Here is a 17,161-nt window from a genome sequence, read left to right as displayed (position 1 = left end):
TCGACAATATGTGTAAAATAGCCTTAAAATGTGGCATACACTTTGACCCAACACTTTTTAGAAATATCATGTAGGCATTGATAGTGGGAAAATCATTAGAGATTTTTGCAAGATTTATATACAAGGGTGATTGTTCGAGTGCTATTTATAACTGGTAAAACAGAAACAGGTCAAAGATTTGAAGTAAGTGATTCACTAAATAAATTAGAACAGGTCCAGTGACTATTTTGAGAGCACTCTATTGTGTGATATTGGCCAAATTAACCCCTAAGTTAGTACCATTACCATCATATTCTGCAAGGAAAAGGGGGAACCTTAAGATGGCTCTTGAACACTCAAGTGCCAGAGGAGACATGATTTCTCCTAAGGTATGATGTGGAAGGCATGTCCTACTAGGTATCAGACCACGCCACAAAGTTACTATGATGGAAGTGTGTGCTCCCCTAGGAACACATACATGGTTCAATAAAACAGAACTCAGAAGAGGCTCCTCTGGGCAGGAGTACATCATGGGACAAAAGGGACGGTGACCCTTGCTGAAATATTAGCCAAGCACAGTTCTGGCCTGTGGGGTGGAAATGGGAGTCAGCCAGGGCTGGCTGGGGAAACGCTGCTCTCCTGATGCAAACACAGCCCCTGACTCTTCCGTTTTCCTGCTGTGAAACACGTGAAGCTGAAGCTGTTCAACTTCTTGTCCTAGGAGGCAACAACATCAGGACCAAAGATGCATTCTGAAGGCTAGAGGATGCAAAACTGATGGACCCATGGAGCCTGAGCTTCAGCCCCAACAGCCTCCCTCCCTGTGGGATATGGAATCACTCCCGGGTGACACAATGGACCAGCCCGCCAAGCCACGATGTACTCTGCTCTTCAATCCTTGAACATGTAGACTGTATCCAATTTTTATACTATAATTGTGGTTTGCGCATCTTTGAGCATAAAGTATTGGGCACATCTCTCATTAGAGTAAGTTCCTAGAAGTTGAAACCACTGAATGAAAAGAAAAATTTTTTCATTTAAGACAAGCGTCAAGATACCAATTTTTATATATAGCAGTTTATGAGGATGCTAAATTCACTGCTTCCTTGCCAGCACTAGCTATTAACACACTTTTCTTTCCTCATTACCAATTTTATATGCACATTGGTCCCTGTTTCTTTATGTTTTTGATTAAGGTTATTTCTTTTATTCAGTGGTCAAATGTATTTCTCCTTTTGCCCATTGAAAATATAATTTTTTTCAATTTCCTTTTTTATGTTGAAAATTCTGACAAATATCTTTTACTTGTAAAATCTGTTTCTATATTAAGGCTCTTAACCTTTTGTCTATCATCCATTCGTGTATTTACATGTTGCAAAAGTTTCCCTGATGAGGCCAGTTGCTTTTTAATTCATCATATGATGGTTTTATGTATCAGACCCTGTATTCAAACTGTTTAAGTAAGGAAATCTGTCCTACTATGATGATTGTTGTCCATTCAGAGAAGAGTACAGTCATAATTTCAGAATCCAAGCTCTAGAGTTGGAAAATCCAGGCTCAAATCCTAGCTTGGTCATTTTCTGTGACTTCAACAACTTACTTCACCTTCATGGACCTTAAGGTCCTCATCAGTAAAGACAACAATATCTGCCTCTAGAGAAAATGTGTGAAGTTAAATGAAGTAATGCTCCAAACATGCTTCTCATTATGCTTGATACATTGTGGGTGCTCAAAGAACATGTCTATGTTAGGATACTCTCAAGTCACAGAAAGTCCAACTTGGCTCCAACAATAAAGAAAATACATGATCTCACGTAACAAAAGATAGGTCGCTTCCAATGTTTGTTCCTTCAATAATAAACAGGATTTTTTCTTTTTTTAAGAGAAAGGAAAATTTCCCTGCAAAGCACCCAGCCCTGCCCACATCTCACTGGCCCAAGCGAGGTCACCTGCTTGATTCTTAGTCATTCTCAGGCAAATGGGATCAGCTTACCATAATCAGGGTTTATTCCTGATCTACATTAGGGATTTTTATACTCAAAACCCACCGAATATTTTGCAGTTACATGTTAGTGTCCAGCCAGAGTGTTTCAGCTTTATCAGCAGGGGGGTATAAATATAGGTTGCCCTTGTGCCTCAGCTGATAAAGAATCTGCCTGCAATGCAGGAGATCTGGGTTCGATCCCTCTGTTGGGAAGAGCCCCCAGAGAAGGGAATAGCTACTCACTCCAGTATTATGGCCTGGAGAATTCCATGGACTGTATGGTCCATGGTGTCGCAAAGAGTTGGACATGACTGAGTGACTTTCACTTTCAGTATAAGTAAGTAAGTAAGTGAAGTCGCTCAGTCGTGTCCGACTCTTTGCGACCCCATGGACTGTAGCCCATCAGGCTTCTCTGTCCATGGGGTTCTCCAGGCAAGAATCCTGGAGTGGGTTGCCATTTCCTTCTCCAGGGGATCTTCCTGACCCAGGGATCGAACCCGGGTCTCCTGCATTGCAGGCAGACACTTTAACCTCTGAGCCACGAGGGAAGCCCGTATAAGTATGTATAAATATGGTCAATTTATTAATAGCTAAAAAGCCAAATGTATAAGGTGTCCACCAAGCCCCATCTGCGTGGCTATAGAGTTCCCCTTCCCAAACATACTGGAACACACACATGCACACACACACACACACAGGTAACCCCCCAACCCCTGGTCATTTCCATGTGCTCACACATCCATTCTCCAATATAAACATCTTGCACTCAAATCTTTATTTTAGGATCTGCTTCCTGGATGCCCGTGAATGCCCTGTGAATTCACAAAAAGACTGTCTTCCTTTACCACTTGAACCTTTGGTCCCATATGCATGAATTACTACACAAGAGACTAGCAGACAGCAATAATAGGAATACTTTGTATACTTTACATAAAGTATAACAATAAAATAAATTCTTTGTATTTAAAAAATCCATAGTTCTCAACATTATTTGTGAACAGTAATAGGCAACATGGGTCATGATGCTACGAAGAAGCATTATGGGAACTTTTCCTCACTGGTTTTCTTCTCCTGCACCAAGCTCAGTGCCCAGTACACAGTAGGTGCTCAATAAATGTGGATACAGTGACAATTATTTAAAATAATGCATATACCATATACCTGTATTTTGTGTATATACAAAATTTACAACTTCTAATAGCTTGAAAATGGGTTGCAAAGGAGGTACACCTAACCGCTTTTACTATTAGAGCAGATAGTCCTTAACTAAAGTGAAGCATCACAGTTGTTGAAGCAGCTTCATGCACATACCTCCTTCACTCTTTGACTAGGATGTTACCATCACATTCTACGAATGGGGAAACAAAGGCCTCAGAGATTTAGTGACTAGGGAAAAACATGTGAGACTGAAGGCTCCTTAAAATGACTTGTTCATGCAGCCTAGCCAACCAGCTCTCCTGACAGCCTGGGAGCTGGGTCTCTGCTTCCTCCTAAGCAGCTCCAGCTCTTTCTAGATTAAACCAGCCAGAGCCTGGTTTCACTTTGGCCACCCCAGTTGTCTGTCCCTGCGCAGTCTGGCTCACTGCAGCAGTAACTGTGTCCCTTTGAATTCCCTTTCTTTCGGCAGCACGAGTTACTTGGCCTCCCTATTCTCCGTACTTAATTTGAGAATATTTGTTCAATTTGAGTATGTTTTTGACCTGCCAGGTATCTGTGAAACAAAATAGCTCCTACTGATAGCTTCTTATCAGAAGTAATTTAAAACATCCATCATCTACTGCTGAATGTCAAAATAAAGGTTGAGAGAAATTCCTGTTTCCTTAAATATGTTTTCTTTTCACTCTTGTCAGCATCATTGTCAATCCTGAAATTATAGTGTGCCATGGAAGACCTCGGAAATTGAGTCTTCAGAATGGTTACAATGAGAACATACAAATCAATCTGTGGTACAAAACTGCCCCAGCAGATCGGCCGGGGGCCCACCAATGCCAGCCAGCTCTTAGGGTTGCTGAGGGTTCATTAGGATCCATGAGCACCCTGGGGAAGCAGCTGTCCCTCCTCCCAATCCTGGTTAGAAGTTTAGCCCTAAGTTAGTTATTCCAGGCTTTTGTCAACATCCAGACCATTCTCTGACCCTCCTGACAATGATTAAGCAGAATGAGAGACAAAGGGACAAATACACACTAATAACCCCGGCTATTTAAACAGCCCTGTGAATGCAGAGGGCATCAGATGAAAGGCAGAGCTTGTGTTTTTTTGTTTTTTACTTCATTCTGTCACCAAGTCAGCTACTGAGTATATCTGGGTGCACCTGCCGACAGAGACCCAGCGAGAGATGGAGAGAGAGAGATGTGAGCACAAAGCATCAGCCTCTGGAAGCAATTTCCATCAAGATGATGCTACTGTCTTGGCCACATTGAAGAAAAGGCAAATGTCCCTGTGTTCCAGCAACCGCTGTCCTGTTGCCTCTTCCCAATGACCAGCCCTGGAACAGCCTGGAATGATCTTCAGACAAGAGAGGAAAGAAATCCAATTATTTCTAAAAATCAACAAATACATATTAAGCACAAACTAAGTGCAAAGCCATGTTGTGCTTGTGGGTAAATAACTGAAAGTCACTCAGTTGTGTCCGACTCTTTGCGAACCCCTGGACTTGTATAGTCCATGGAATTCTCCAGGCCAGAATATGGGAGTGGGTAGCCTTTCCCTTCTCCAGGGGATCTTCCCAACCCAGGGATCAAACCCAGGTCTTCTGCATTGCAAGCAGATTCTCTATCAGCTGAGCCAAGAGGGAAGCCTATGGGTAAAGAATGATATCCAAAATGTCCTCTGTCTTTAAGAGACAATTAAAGACAATGAGGGTAATTGTCATAAGCAGGGCCTGGGGAGCAAATGGTAGATGCAGGCTCGCTTGGAGCAGCCCCACGAGCATCCCTAATATCAGACAGAGCTCCGTCTCTGGTTGTGATTGTCTGGGAGACAGTGGTATGCAGAAGGTGCCCATTATATGGATATAGACCACCTTGAGAAGGTAACTGACTATGGGGGACATGCCAATTGTGGGCCAGCCCACCCAGGACCCTCTCCTCCCAGCTGCTTTGCAGCTGGCAGGGTCAGAGGACTTGGCTCTGATGCTGGCCAGTGAGAGGTCTACCAGATGAGGCCTTTAGGAAAGTTGTACCTTTCTGATGAATACACTTTCTTTGCCCCTTGGTGAGTCCGCCTTTCTCCTTGCCTGGAAAGCAAATGTTAGGCCTACAGAGGGGAGCAGCAGCCACTTTGCAACCACGAGGCAAGATGAATGAGTTCACAATCCAAAGGTGTGAGATATGGAAGAGGCCATGACTGCCAACACACTTAAGTTATTTATGCAACAATAGACAGAAAAGGAGGCCAGTGAAGAAACATTCATTGTTTTCATTGTGAGGTGACCTCCATAAGAAAATTCCCTATGTCTTCAGCTCTGGAACTTTGGGCCAAAGTAAGAGGCTTTGCAAATGCTCAGGGCAAAAATTGACAAAATGGTTGGCAACGGTAAGGTATTAATTTCATGACCAGCAGGTGGACCTGAAGGCTCTGAGCTCAGTGAACACCCACGCTGTAATGAGCTTGAACCAAAACAAGTCCTCCAACGCAGAGTGGCCCCTAACTGGAGGGCCCATCCAACCCCATAGGCTCTGTCTGGATGCCCTAAGATGGGAACCCGGCCTACTCTGGATATTGCCCACTCTCCTCTTTCAAAGGGTCTCCTGATGCCAGTCTCACCAAGAAGCAAGGCTCCCAGAGCTGAAGGCACAGAAGGAGTCCATGGGGGGAGCTGGGTTCTGCACAAGAGCTCTGAATGAGAGCCATGGGAAATTTTCATTCACCTCCTGCTGAATGCAGCTGCAGACATGAGCCCAGGGAGACCACCCAAGAAACTACCCAGCCCACCCTCAGAAGCATGAGAAACAACTTGCTGCCTCAGCTGCTATGTTCAAGGTGGTTTGTCCTCCAGCCACAGTTAACTGGGGGGCTTCCCAGGTGGCGCTAGCAGTAAAGAACCCGCTTGCCAATGCAAAGAGCCACAGAAGACACGGATTCGATCCCTGGGTGGGGAACATCCCCTGGAGAAGGGCAGGGCAACCCACTCCACTACTCTTGCCTGGAGAATCCCATGGACAGAGGAGAGTTGGACACAACTGAAGTGACAGCAGGCACACACAGTTAATTACAACTCTATGTGTTCACTAAATTCTCTTAATGCCCACCTGATATTTTTAAAGTTTGCTTTGTTGAGTAAATAACAGTATCTATTGTATTTTTTCAAAAAGGAAAAATGAACTCTAATCCTACCAAGAACTATTAACTATTACATTAATATATCATCATATTTGTCATTAATATTTTGTCACTAGTATTCCTTTGTTCTATACATAATTTATTTTCACTCAGTTGGGATCATATTATGTAAACCACCCAAGAATATTGTTTGTTTCTCAGGAACTAATATATTTGGTGCAGTTTGTTCAATCAAGCAGTATTTAGTGGGCATCTGCTAGTTTCAAGATTAAACAGCAGGAGCTTCCCTGGTGGTCTGGTGGTTAAGAATGTGCCTTGCAATTCAGGAGACATGGGTTCTATCCCTGGTTGGGAGCTAAGACCCCACATGCCGCAGGGTAACCAAGTCCACGCGGCACAACTAGAGAATCCATGCACCGCAACAAAAGATCCCACCAGACACAAAGTAGACTCTACATGGCCAAATAAATAGATAAATATTTTTCAAAGATCTATTAAAAAAAAAGATTAAAGGGAGTCTATTAAAAGCTTGGGATCAGACCCCACAAAATTCATTGATCCATTGTATTTACCAGAACTTGGGCAACTTACCTGGCTGATTCTGTTTCCTCATCTGTAAGAAGGGGATAGATGCTGTTCCCTGACTTACAGAATTGTTAAAATGATGAATGTGATCATGTAAGGAAAGTACAATGCTTAGCAGCTAGAACAGAAAAAAATATATATTTTATAAAGAATACATTTCACAGCATGGAGAAGCCTTCAGAGAAGAAAAGACAACCAAAGCCCTTCACCCAGAGTTGAATTCTCCTGATAACACGGGGACTCACTGCCTACAAGCCACATCTGAACAGCTGTTTCTGTTCAGAAGATTTTCCTAATACGAAGCTAAATCTATCCTCCTCAAATTTTCAACTATTTATCACCATTATTTCAACCCTCGAATCTAAACAAAGCAAAGATGTGGGAGCACGCATCTTCCGTGATGGGGCCCTTCCAGGGCTGCCCAACAGAAGTCCCAGTGTCAACGGCTCCATCCTGCATCTGAGTTGTCCAATACGACAGCCACTAGGCACTTATGGCCACGGACCATTGCACTGTGACTGGTACAATAAGAAACAGAATTTTTATTTTACTCAATTGTAATTAAGTTTATTTTAAATAGTGCTATGTGGCTAGCGGCTTTTGTACTGGTCAACACAATTTGCAAGTGTTAGTGATTCAATCGTATCCGCCTCTTTGCGACCCCTATGGACTGTAGCCCACCAGGCTCCTCTATCCATGGGATTTCCCAAGTATACTGGAGTGGGTTGCCATGCCCTCCTCCAGGGGATCACAAACAGCTGGACATGACTGAGCACCTTAGCATGCACGCACGCAACCTAATTGTAGTTTCGGCCCCTCCCAGAATGGAATTTTCTTTTTTTTTTTTCTGGCTGTACCAGGTCTTAGTTGCAGTAGCAAGACCTTTGGTTGTGGCATGCAAACTCTTAGTTGGAGCATGTGGGATCTAGTTCCCTGACCATGGGTTGAACCTGGGCCTCCTGCATTGGGAGCATGGAGTCTTAACCACTGGATCACCAGGGAAGTCCCCAAAGTAAGCCTCCACATTTAACTCTAAATATCCTTTTTGTTGATGTCCTGATGATGAAGAGCTAGGGGGCTTCACCATCAGGAGTTTCTTATCTGTCAGAAATGACTCCCCTTCTGGCTGGGCTCATGACCTGTCAGTGGACCGCTGTCCATCTGGGGGAGAACTGCCCAGCAGGTTTGCCCATGAGTCTCCTGTCTGGGAGAAGAAAAAGTTATTCCTTCACTGAATGGACACCCGGGTTCTAAAGAGCTCAGCCTGGATCCCAGCCCCACCACCCAGCTCCACTGCCTCAGTTCATCTGCAAGTCCACCCAGTTATACCACACATGGCCCCCAGAACTCAGTCTCCTGAACCAGCACTGCTCAAACTATCTGACGGGAACCACCAGGGGTTTCTTTTTTCAACTTCCAATCAGCCTCAGACCAAAATTTTTGTAAATTTTTGTTTGTTCGTTTTTGTATTTTTGTAAAATACAATAACAATGAATTATCGAAAAATAAAATTAAAAAGACACACAAAATACAAGTTGAAATTTTATTTTTAGATTAATCAGAAAATGGCATTTCAGTAAATACAATCAAGACAAACATCATGGGAAGAATAAAAGAATTATACAAACCGGACACGTTCTTTGGAAGGCTGTGTAGGGAATAGAAATAGAAAATTGCAACTATACTCGTGGGGTTTTGCCACTCAGCAGTTGGAACCGTGGGACACTCCATCTGGGCCACACTTTCTTTGACACCCCGCCCCCTGGGAGGTGGGACTGGGTCCCCAACCCCCCAGAGTGTGAGTAGGCTCTGAACCACACTGACCCACAGAATGTGGTGAAAGTAACACAGTGCCAGACTCAAGTCTGATCCTCAAGAGAGGGGGAAAATTCTACTTCCTGCTTCTTGGAGCACTCACTCTTGGAACCCTAAGCTACCGTGCAGGAAGTTCACTTGCTTGTTCAAAAGACCAGGGGGAAAGTTCCTGAGGCACCGAAAGTCAGGCCAGTGTCCCAGCCACACTCTCCAGGGCATCAGACATGTGAGTGACGAGTCTTGGACCTTCCATCTCAGAGCAGCTGCCGGTTAAATAGCTCCTGGAAGTCCCAGTCAATGTCCAGGGAAAGCAGAAGTGCCCACCTGAACCAGCCTGGCCCACCACATCTGTGCAAAGGGTGGGTACTTGGGGAGGTTTCATGTCCCCAGGCCACAAGAAAACTCCAGAACACAATGGCAATGCCCTGCCTCTATTGGCTGTGATACTAGCTTTTTAAATTCTGTGTAATAAATTACCACAAACGTAGCTACTTATATGAGACAAAGTTAAGCCAAGTATGGGTTGGCTGGGTCCCTCTGCTTGAGGACTCACCAGACTGAAGTCAAATGTGAACCTGGAACTGAAATTCTCATTCAAGGCTCATGGTCTTCTTCTACATTCACCGGAATAATTTAGTTCCTAGTGGTTGTAGGACTGATGTCTCTGGCCAGGAACCCAATGCGACTCCTAGAAGCCACTCAAGGTTCCTGACCATTTGCCACTTGGCCCCTGGACAGTTCCCATCATGGCTATTGGTTTCCTTTCTAGCAATGATACTTGCCTGATTAGGTTAGGTCCACCCATAATCTTCCCCATGAAAAACTCAAAATCAACTGAATAATAACCCATCCACGGGAGAGAGGTCTCACCATATTCTGCCCTACACTCAATGGCAGGAATCATACAGGGGCATTCAGCAGAGGGACTGGCATCTTGGGGGCCACTTTAGAATTCTGCCTACATGACCACTGAGGACAGAATAAATTCAGCCCTGAATTCAGCTTCACCAACTGGATGATTCTTGCCTGGAGAACCCCATGGACAGAGGAGCCTAGAGGGTACAGTCTATAGGGCCGCAAAGAGTCAGACATGACTAAAGCGATTTAACATACTCATACATATGTGGAAGGTTAAGAGAGGTTTAGAGTTTATACCTGAAAACCTAAGTATTTTTAAAATTCTTTAGGGAAAAAAAACAGCAAAACTCCCATGGTAATTTATCTTAAGAACATAATTGAAAATATATACATTAAGGTAGATACAAAATAATGGCTGAAATGTTTATTATAAAAGTAGGAAATTGGAACTAACTAAATATCTGTCAGCAGGGAACTAGTGAAATAAATGAGGGAAAATCATTTTTAATGCCAGATCTGTATTTACTGACATGGAAAGGCATCCTAGAGATCTAGTCAGATGGAAAAGCAGTTTATAACAGTAAATAGTGAACAACCCCATTTATTTTACTTATACATAGTGACTCATATTTGTGCAGTTAAAATTGAGACATACATGTACCAAATTGCTAACAGTTTTGATCTCTCTAGGGTAGAATTACAGAGGTGCTTCACCTTTTACTTTATGGGTTAAATTACTTTCAACAAGTATTTAATTTTCTTATAATTAACAACAAAAAATTAAGCTATTTTCACCTTGAGAAAAAGAGTAGGGAATCTTAGGGAAGATACCGGTTTTTTTTTTTTTCTTTCATCCTAAAAAATCCATCCTTTTGTCTCTCCATCTTCAACTTTTCATACTACCTTGTTGAGCAATACTAAATTGAGCATCTTTTAATATAAGGACATCTGATTTTCTTGCTGATGAGTGACAAGTTTCTTAAAAATATATCACATGTGAGAAACTATAGGACATGTGGAATAATCTGAACACAAAGGAAAGGAGCATAACATTTATTTCTAGAACAATATGGTGATAATCACAAGCTAAGCCAAAATCATTTATGTGCTACAAATGTATTCCTTGCTTATCAGTTTCTGATTCATTTACTTTTGAAATTTGCTTATTCCTTCTGTTAAAACCTTGCTCAAACCATCAGCCAGTTCATCTTTAAGAAAATGCACACTGACTCTTGTGTCATATTGATTTCTCAAAGTGTCATTACGGTTAAGTTATTCTACCCCAAACAATGCTAATACTCTGAAATAATAATAGATTTCAGCCTTGCTAGAGTATTAGCTTCCAACACGTGGCTGTCTTTGCATGTTAAGGATGAGTACAACCATCCAGGATCTTCTCATCACCTTGCCTCAGAAGTTCTCACACACAGGCTGTGTGCTTGTCAATCAGACTTATTTCATCTAAATAATTTTGCAGAGTAGTCATAGTTTGGAAGTGGTAAATTAAGTATTGGATTGGCCGAGAAGTTTTGTCAACTCTCTATATACGTGTGTATATATATATATTTATGCATATATATATACGCAGGAAGGGGAAGTCTGGTGGGCTGCAGTCCATGGGATGGCAAAGAGTCAGAAACGACTTAGCAATTGAACAACTATATGTGTGTGTGTGTGTGTGTGTGTGTGTGTGTGTGTGTGTATATATATATATATATATATATATATATATAGGCTTTCCAGGTGGCTCAGTGGTTAAGAATTTGCCTGCCAAGCAGGAGATGTGAGTTCAATCCCTGGGTGGGGAAGATTCCCCTGGAAAAAGAAATGGCAACCCACTCCAGTATTCTTGTCTGGGAAATCCCACGGACAGGGGAGCCTGGTAGGCTACAGTCCATGGGGTCGCAAAGAGTCGGACATGACTGAGTGACTAAACAACAACTCTATATGTTTTTATATATCTATAATGTTCCTGCATGCAGATGGCAACTCTGGCTGCTGTAAGCAACAGAGGCCCAAAATCCCCGTGAGCAGTAGCCATCGGTCCGCCAGGAAGCTGCTAACAGGAGGCATGAACAGTATCGGCCAGCAGGCCATGCCCTGGCTATCACCCATTCGTGGTCATTATATAAAAAGTGCTTCTGAAAGATCTCAGCTGTCCTCCCTTCCTCTCTGAGGAGCCATCCTCGATTCCACCAACATGGTGGCGCCCCTTCCGAGGGGACACCATGCCCTGTTTAACCGCAGTGGTCTCCAAGCTGGCCCTGCCCGTTCAGCTTGCCATTCAGCCAGGCTGCAAAAAGCAATAGCGCCGAGGCACCATCTGCTGCATCCAGGTGTGTGTGCTCTGTGGCTCTGCTGAGCTTGCTGAGTAAGGCGGGGGAGGGGAGCTAGTGTCTCAGCTCCTGCTGGGCTGCCATCGTCCAGAGTGCCTTCGGAGGGGCTGGGGAGTGGAGTTTGCTGCCAGGCACCCTGTGCCATCATGGGCCATTTGGATGGCGAGCAGCCTATGTCTATTTGTGCCTGGGACAAACACCATATTTCTACCTGAAATAACTACATCCAGGTGAGCTCAGACCTGGCCGAGGGCTGGCTGTGTCCTCTCCTGGCATAAGGAGCTCTGTGCCCAGAAAGTCCCAGACCCAGGCAAAATACCCTTTCCTTTAGGTTTGGTGCCTTCATGGACATTCCCACCTAGGCAACCAGAAGGGGTGAGAGTGAACATCTGGCCAACTGTAGAAACCATTCAAGAGTCAACTGGTCTGCAAGGTTCTCAAGCTGGCTCTCTTCTCCTGATTTTCTTTAAAGAAACATGTCTGAGCCAGCAGATGCTGTGCGGTAAGTATGAAATTCCATAAAACCTGCCTGGGTCTTTGTTTTTAAATGGCAAAGATAGGCACTCCATAGACTGTGTCATTTTTAAAGAAAGGAAGTCTAGATGGCCCATCAGACATTTCAGATGGAAGAAAAATGATGGAAAACAGAGATTAAAGTACATAAAAATAAACTTTCGGGTTAATTTGGTTAATATAGTTTGAGGCAACCAGCAGCAGCTTCAAAATTTCCCAGACAGCTTATTAAAAAGTCACATGAATTTTGACCTGCACTCCACAATAGAGCTGTAGTTTTCATATCAAAAAAATTAATGTTACCAACAGTTTAACACAAGGAGAAAGAGGAGCTTCCCTTACCTGTTTCTAACTGTGTAACTGGCAAGATGTTCTACTTAAGTATATCTTTGGGTTTTTGGAAACCTGGCCCCTGGTGCAGACAACCGGCATGGCACCTGGGAGCTGGCATTCAGGCAATTTCTCTTCTCCATTTGGGCTCTGCTGTGTTTTGAGAACCCAGACTTATTCACAAATCTTGCATTAAAACAACTCTTCAGAAAAATGTATGTATGTGTGAGGACTCACACACACACACACACACACACACACACACATGCCATACTGCTTGCTATAAATGATATCTGTGCCCAGGTAAAAAGCCTGCCAATAAATGATACTGGAGTAGCTTTTGAGTTAAGGATAAGGGAGCTCAAACCAAATGGACCGTATTGATCTCAGATCATACCTAATTACAGAATTGCCATCATCCTGTCTCCTGGTATTGTCACTGCCTTTACCTTTGTCATTTTTTTTCTGGTGCCTTCTATTCAATCTGACTGCTCCTACAATATCATTTTCTAAGCCCTCTGCTTTCCAGCAAACACCTCTCCCTTGGGTTCGTCACTGTTCCCAGCAACTCATACGTGAGCCTGGTCCTGGCTTCTCAGTCTCCAACCTCTCTCGGTTCCCCAGTGTCACATCCCCCCTGCGCTCTCTTGGTCCACGATTCCCCACTATTGGAGAACTCTCTCCTCACCTGAACTTAAGCCGAGTAGAATCTTGGCCCACCACCACCGTCTTCAGATCCTCTTCCTATGGGGAGCATTTAAGAAATGACTTTGAAGGGGCGGTGAAAGTTCTTGCTGTCTTATATACAAACCAGCAAAAATACAGAAGGATTGGCTGTCACTGGGCAAGTGCCCAGAGGTGTAGAAAGCAGATAACAACTACCTTCTTCACTTGCAATGCACCCAGGACTTTCCCTGTGGTGAATAAATGCTGGTCCAGGCCATGAAGAGAGTGAAAGTGTTATAAGAAGGAAGGAGGAGAGTTCTTTTCAAATGCTATGAAGAGATGTTCAGACACTTGAAGATTTAATTATTCATCTCTCTTAAGATGCACTTTCTCCAGGAACTATGTTATTGACTGGCAGCTGGATGCATATAAACAAATGCCTTAGATTGGCAGTATGCTTAAAAAATGTTAAAGACTTTTAACGTGGAAATTATTCTTCTAGAACACTATTTTGAATGAATACTCTCCTATTACTTCAAAGATTGAAATTAATAGGAGAGTATTCACATTCAAGGATTTCCTTGTGCAGTATTTAATACAGTGAAAAACTGGAAACAACTGAATCCCCTCATTTAGGAGTTAAGTTAAATAAATTAGGATGCATTTATATTGTGGAATATTATGCAGTCATTAAGAAGAATGAAGGAGTTGAAGTAAGCTAGACAAAGAAGGACAAATATAATATGATATCACTTACATGTGAAATCTTTAAAAAAAAAAGATACAAATCAACTTATTTAGAAAACAGAACTAGACCTGCAGACATAGAAAACACACTGACAGCCACCAAGGGGGGAAGGGATAAATTAGGAGACTGGGATCAATACACACACTACTATATGTAAATGACAACTGACAAGGACCCTACAGCACAGGGAACTCTACTCAATATTTTCTAACAATCTGAAAAAAATATGGAAAAGAATATATATGTGTGTATATTGAATCATTATGCTGTACACATGAAATTAACAGGATATTGTAAAGCAACTATAGTCAATAAAATAATAACCCAGAAAAAAATCAGAGGGAGAGATATGCAAAAATCTTCAAGATATACTGGTAAGTGAAAAAGGCATATTATATGATATGAGACATGAAATATTATACAGATAGACTATATGTGAATATATGTACATTATATATGTGTAAACATACATCCAGTGCTATCTATATGGGTTTTTTTGCAAACTAGAAAAGTCATCCTTCTTCAAAGTACTTTACTTCCATTTATTAGAGAAAACATCAAAATAAATTTTAAAATCTAAAAAGAAAAATGCATTTTCCTTTCAAGATTCTCTGGGAAGTGATATCAGAAATGAGGGTCATGGCTCCAGCGGAACTTAATTGAGCAGAGCTGAACCAACCAGAACACCAGGCGGGTTTTTGGCTGCCATCTCTCAGATAAAGGTGACTGTCCATCAGAGGGATGGCCTGCTCTGTTGGGGGGATGAAGAATCCACTTCTCCTGTTCCAAGGAGGGGAGGCCCAGGGTGGTCCCTAGATCAGAACACAGTCTAACCACCGACTCTTTTCATCTCTAAAACTGAACAGAAACTCCAGAAATTGCGAGATCTTAGACTACATCTTAAAATGCTCAATTACCTTTAGAATACTAAAATCACTTTGGAAGAACTTGGACAAATACATTCTAGAAGACTTCCAATTACATTAAAACAAAACAAAACAAAAATCATATTAGTTCTATATTAAATCAAAAGCATTGTAACCATAAACACCTCATTCCTCAAGCACGTATTGTGATTTAAAAGTTTACTCTTAAAGGGATGTAAGTTAGAAAAAAATAAACATTTGGTAACAAATCCCACTAACTGCTTCTAGTCTGGGTTAAAAAAGGAAAAAAAGATGTCTTTGTTTTTAAAGCTCTGAACATTTCAAAAAGTAGTTCGTGTTGTTGAGCTTCACACCATCTTTCTTTAGGAAAGTCACCTCGTAGGTTTTAAAAACTAATAATTCATAAACCATCTCACAGAGTGTTCATTTTCTCCCTCCTCTCACACTCACGGTGTCTGAGATCCGCTTGCCAAACCAGTATTCATTAACTGCCCTTAAGAAAAAGGCCATGGGGACACGTTTCAATATTTATCAGCCTTTGCTGTTGGAACATCTCGTCACCCCGTGTCCTTCATGCTGGGCCCAAACAGATTTTCTCTCCTTCTGGCCTCACCAGAGTTGCAGAGCAAGAGCCCCATCCTTCCTGTGGGTGGTCTTTCATACACTACTTGAAAATCACTTCTAAGTTCCCCGTGCCCCTCCTCCTAGAAAAAGAAACCCTCCATTGTAAAAAAGAACGTGGATCTAGGTTAAGTTTTCTGAGTATCCTCAAAAGCCAAAGATGGAAAGAGTAACCTACCTCCACCCTGCATGACACAAAGAAGCATCTGTTGTGTCCACCTGGACGGACAGAACCGCATGTTCTCCTGGACATCCTGTCCCTGTACATCCCAAGGGATGTTCTACATATGCATCCCCTGGGGTCTATCAATATTGATGCTGTGTTTATGAAACGAGTCATCATCGCCCAAAGTCGCTCTCTTCCCCCTAGTCTGCCAGGCTTAAATGCTTCTGTGTGGAGTTCTCAGAAATCAGTGTGTCTAACACTCACCTTGCACTCGGCAGGTGTCCATTCCTGCCATGCAGAGGCCTGCAGGAGGTAAAAAGACTGCTATCAGGCCTTTTCCACACAAAAACCTTGCCCCTCCCCACCTAAATGACCTTCCGGTTCTGCAGACATGGGCCCAGAGAAAGGCATGTTCAACATCTGGGTACAAACAACCCCACTGCTCGGACAATGAAGGGGTATTTCCCCCAGGATGGAAGCACGTGCTCAGGAGAATAAACAGACCTCTGAATGCTATCTGTAACAGCTCCATCTGCTGGTTCCCAGATAATGTTACAGATCTGACAGGTGGACATCGATCACATTGATCCAATAATAAACAGTGCATTATAATAGGAGTCTTGTCGTTTTTCTTCTGAATTCATCCAGAACTGCTTCTGCCCCAGACACCAGCCAGTGTACACATGGGATGCTAAAACAGAGCAGAAGGACTGCTTTGGAAGACAATCTAGCTCAACAGAGAACTCTCCAGAACAATGGAGATGACAAAGGAACAGGGCAGGGCTGCCCTCTCCATGGTGTCAAACAGCAGGTCCTCCTAGTCTCTTCCTCGGATTTTCCTCCCCCAAGATGGAAACAGTGAGACCTGCAAGTCAGGTCCAAGTGACGGTAAGAGGATTACAGTAACGAGGTTGTACTTGGTGAGATGTGAGCTCCTAAAAGTCATAAGTCATATAAAGATCAAGGTATTGTAATTACATCTTAATATTCACTGGCAGTTATTACAAAGGTCTAAAATCTCCCATTAATTCAGTGAGAATTAAGTGTCTATCAGAGACATACAGGTAGGTGCTGTGATATTTTAAAAAACTGTAAGGATGAGAAAAAAAATGACACAGTGCAAGTAGGCAGAGTTCAAATATATAAAATCTACCAGCACATACATGCCCATTTTCCCAGTGGGATTGCTATTTCACATATTTACTTTCATCCATTTCCAAGTCATATGCTTTGAATGCCCACCACACCCAAGTCCACACTCCTTATACTCAGAGGCAGGTGCTAGATCTAAACTCTGGCATCACTTGGGCAAGGTTTGGAGCTTTGGGAATCCCATGAGCCTCAGCAATCCCACCCTAAACCCATCCAAAGTGTTAGTTAAATCCTGGCTTT

Source organism: Bubalus kerabau, chromosome 13, assembly GCF_029407905.1.
Source record: "Bubalus kerabau isolate K-KA32 ecotype Philippines breed swamp buffalo chromosome 13, PCC_UOA_SB_1v2, whole genome shotgun sequence".
NCBI classification, from domain to species: domain Eukaryota; kingdom Metazoa; phylum Chordata; class Mammalia; order Artiodactyla; family Bovidae; genus Bubalus; species Bubalus kerabau.
The sequence above is the reverse complement of the archived record's forward strand: the minus strand, read 5'-3'. Positions refer to the sequence as shown.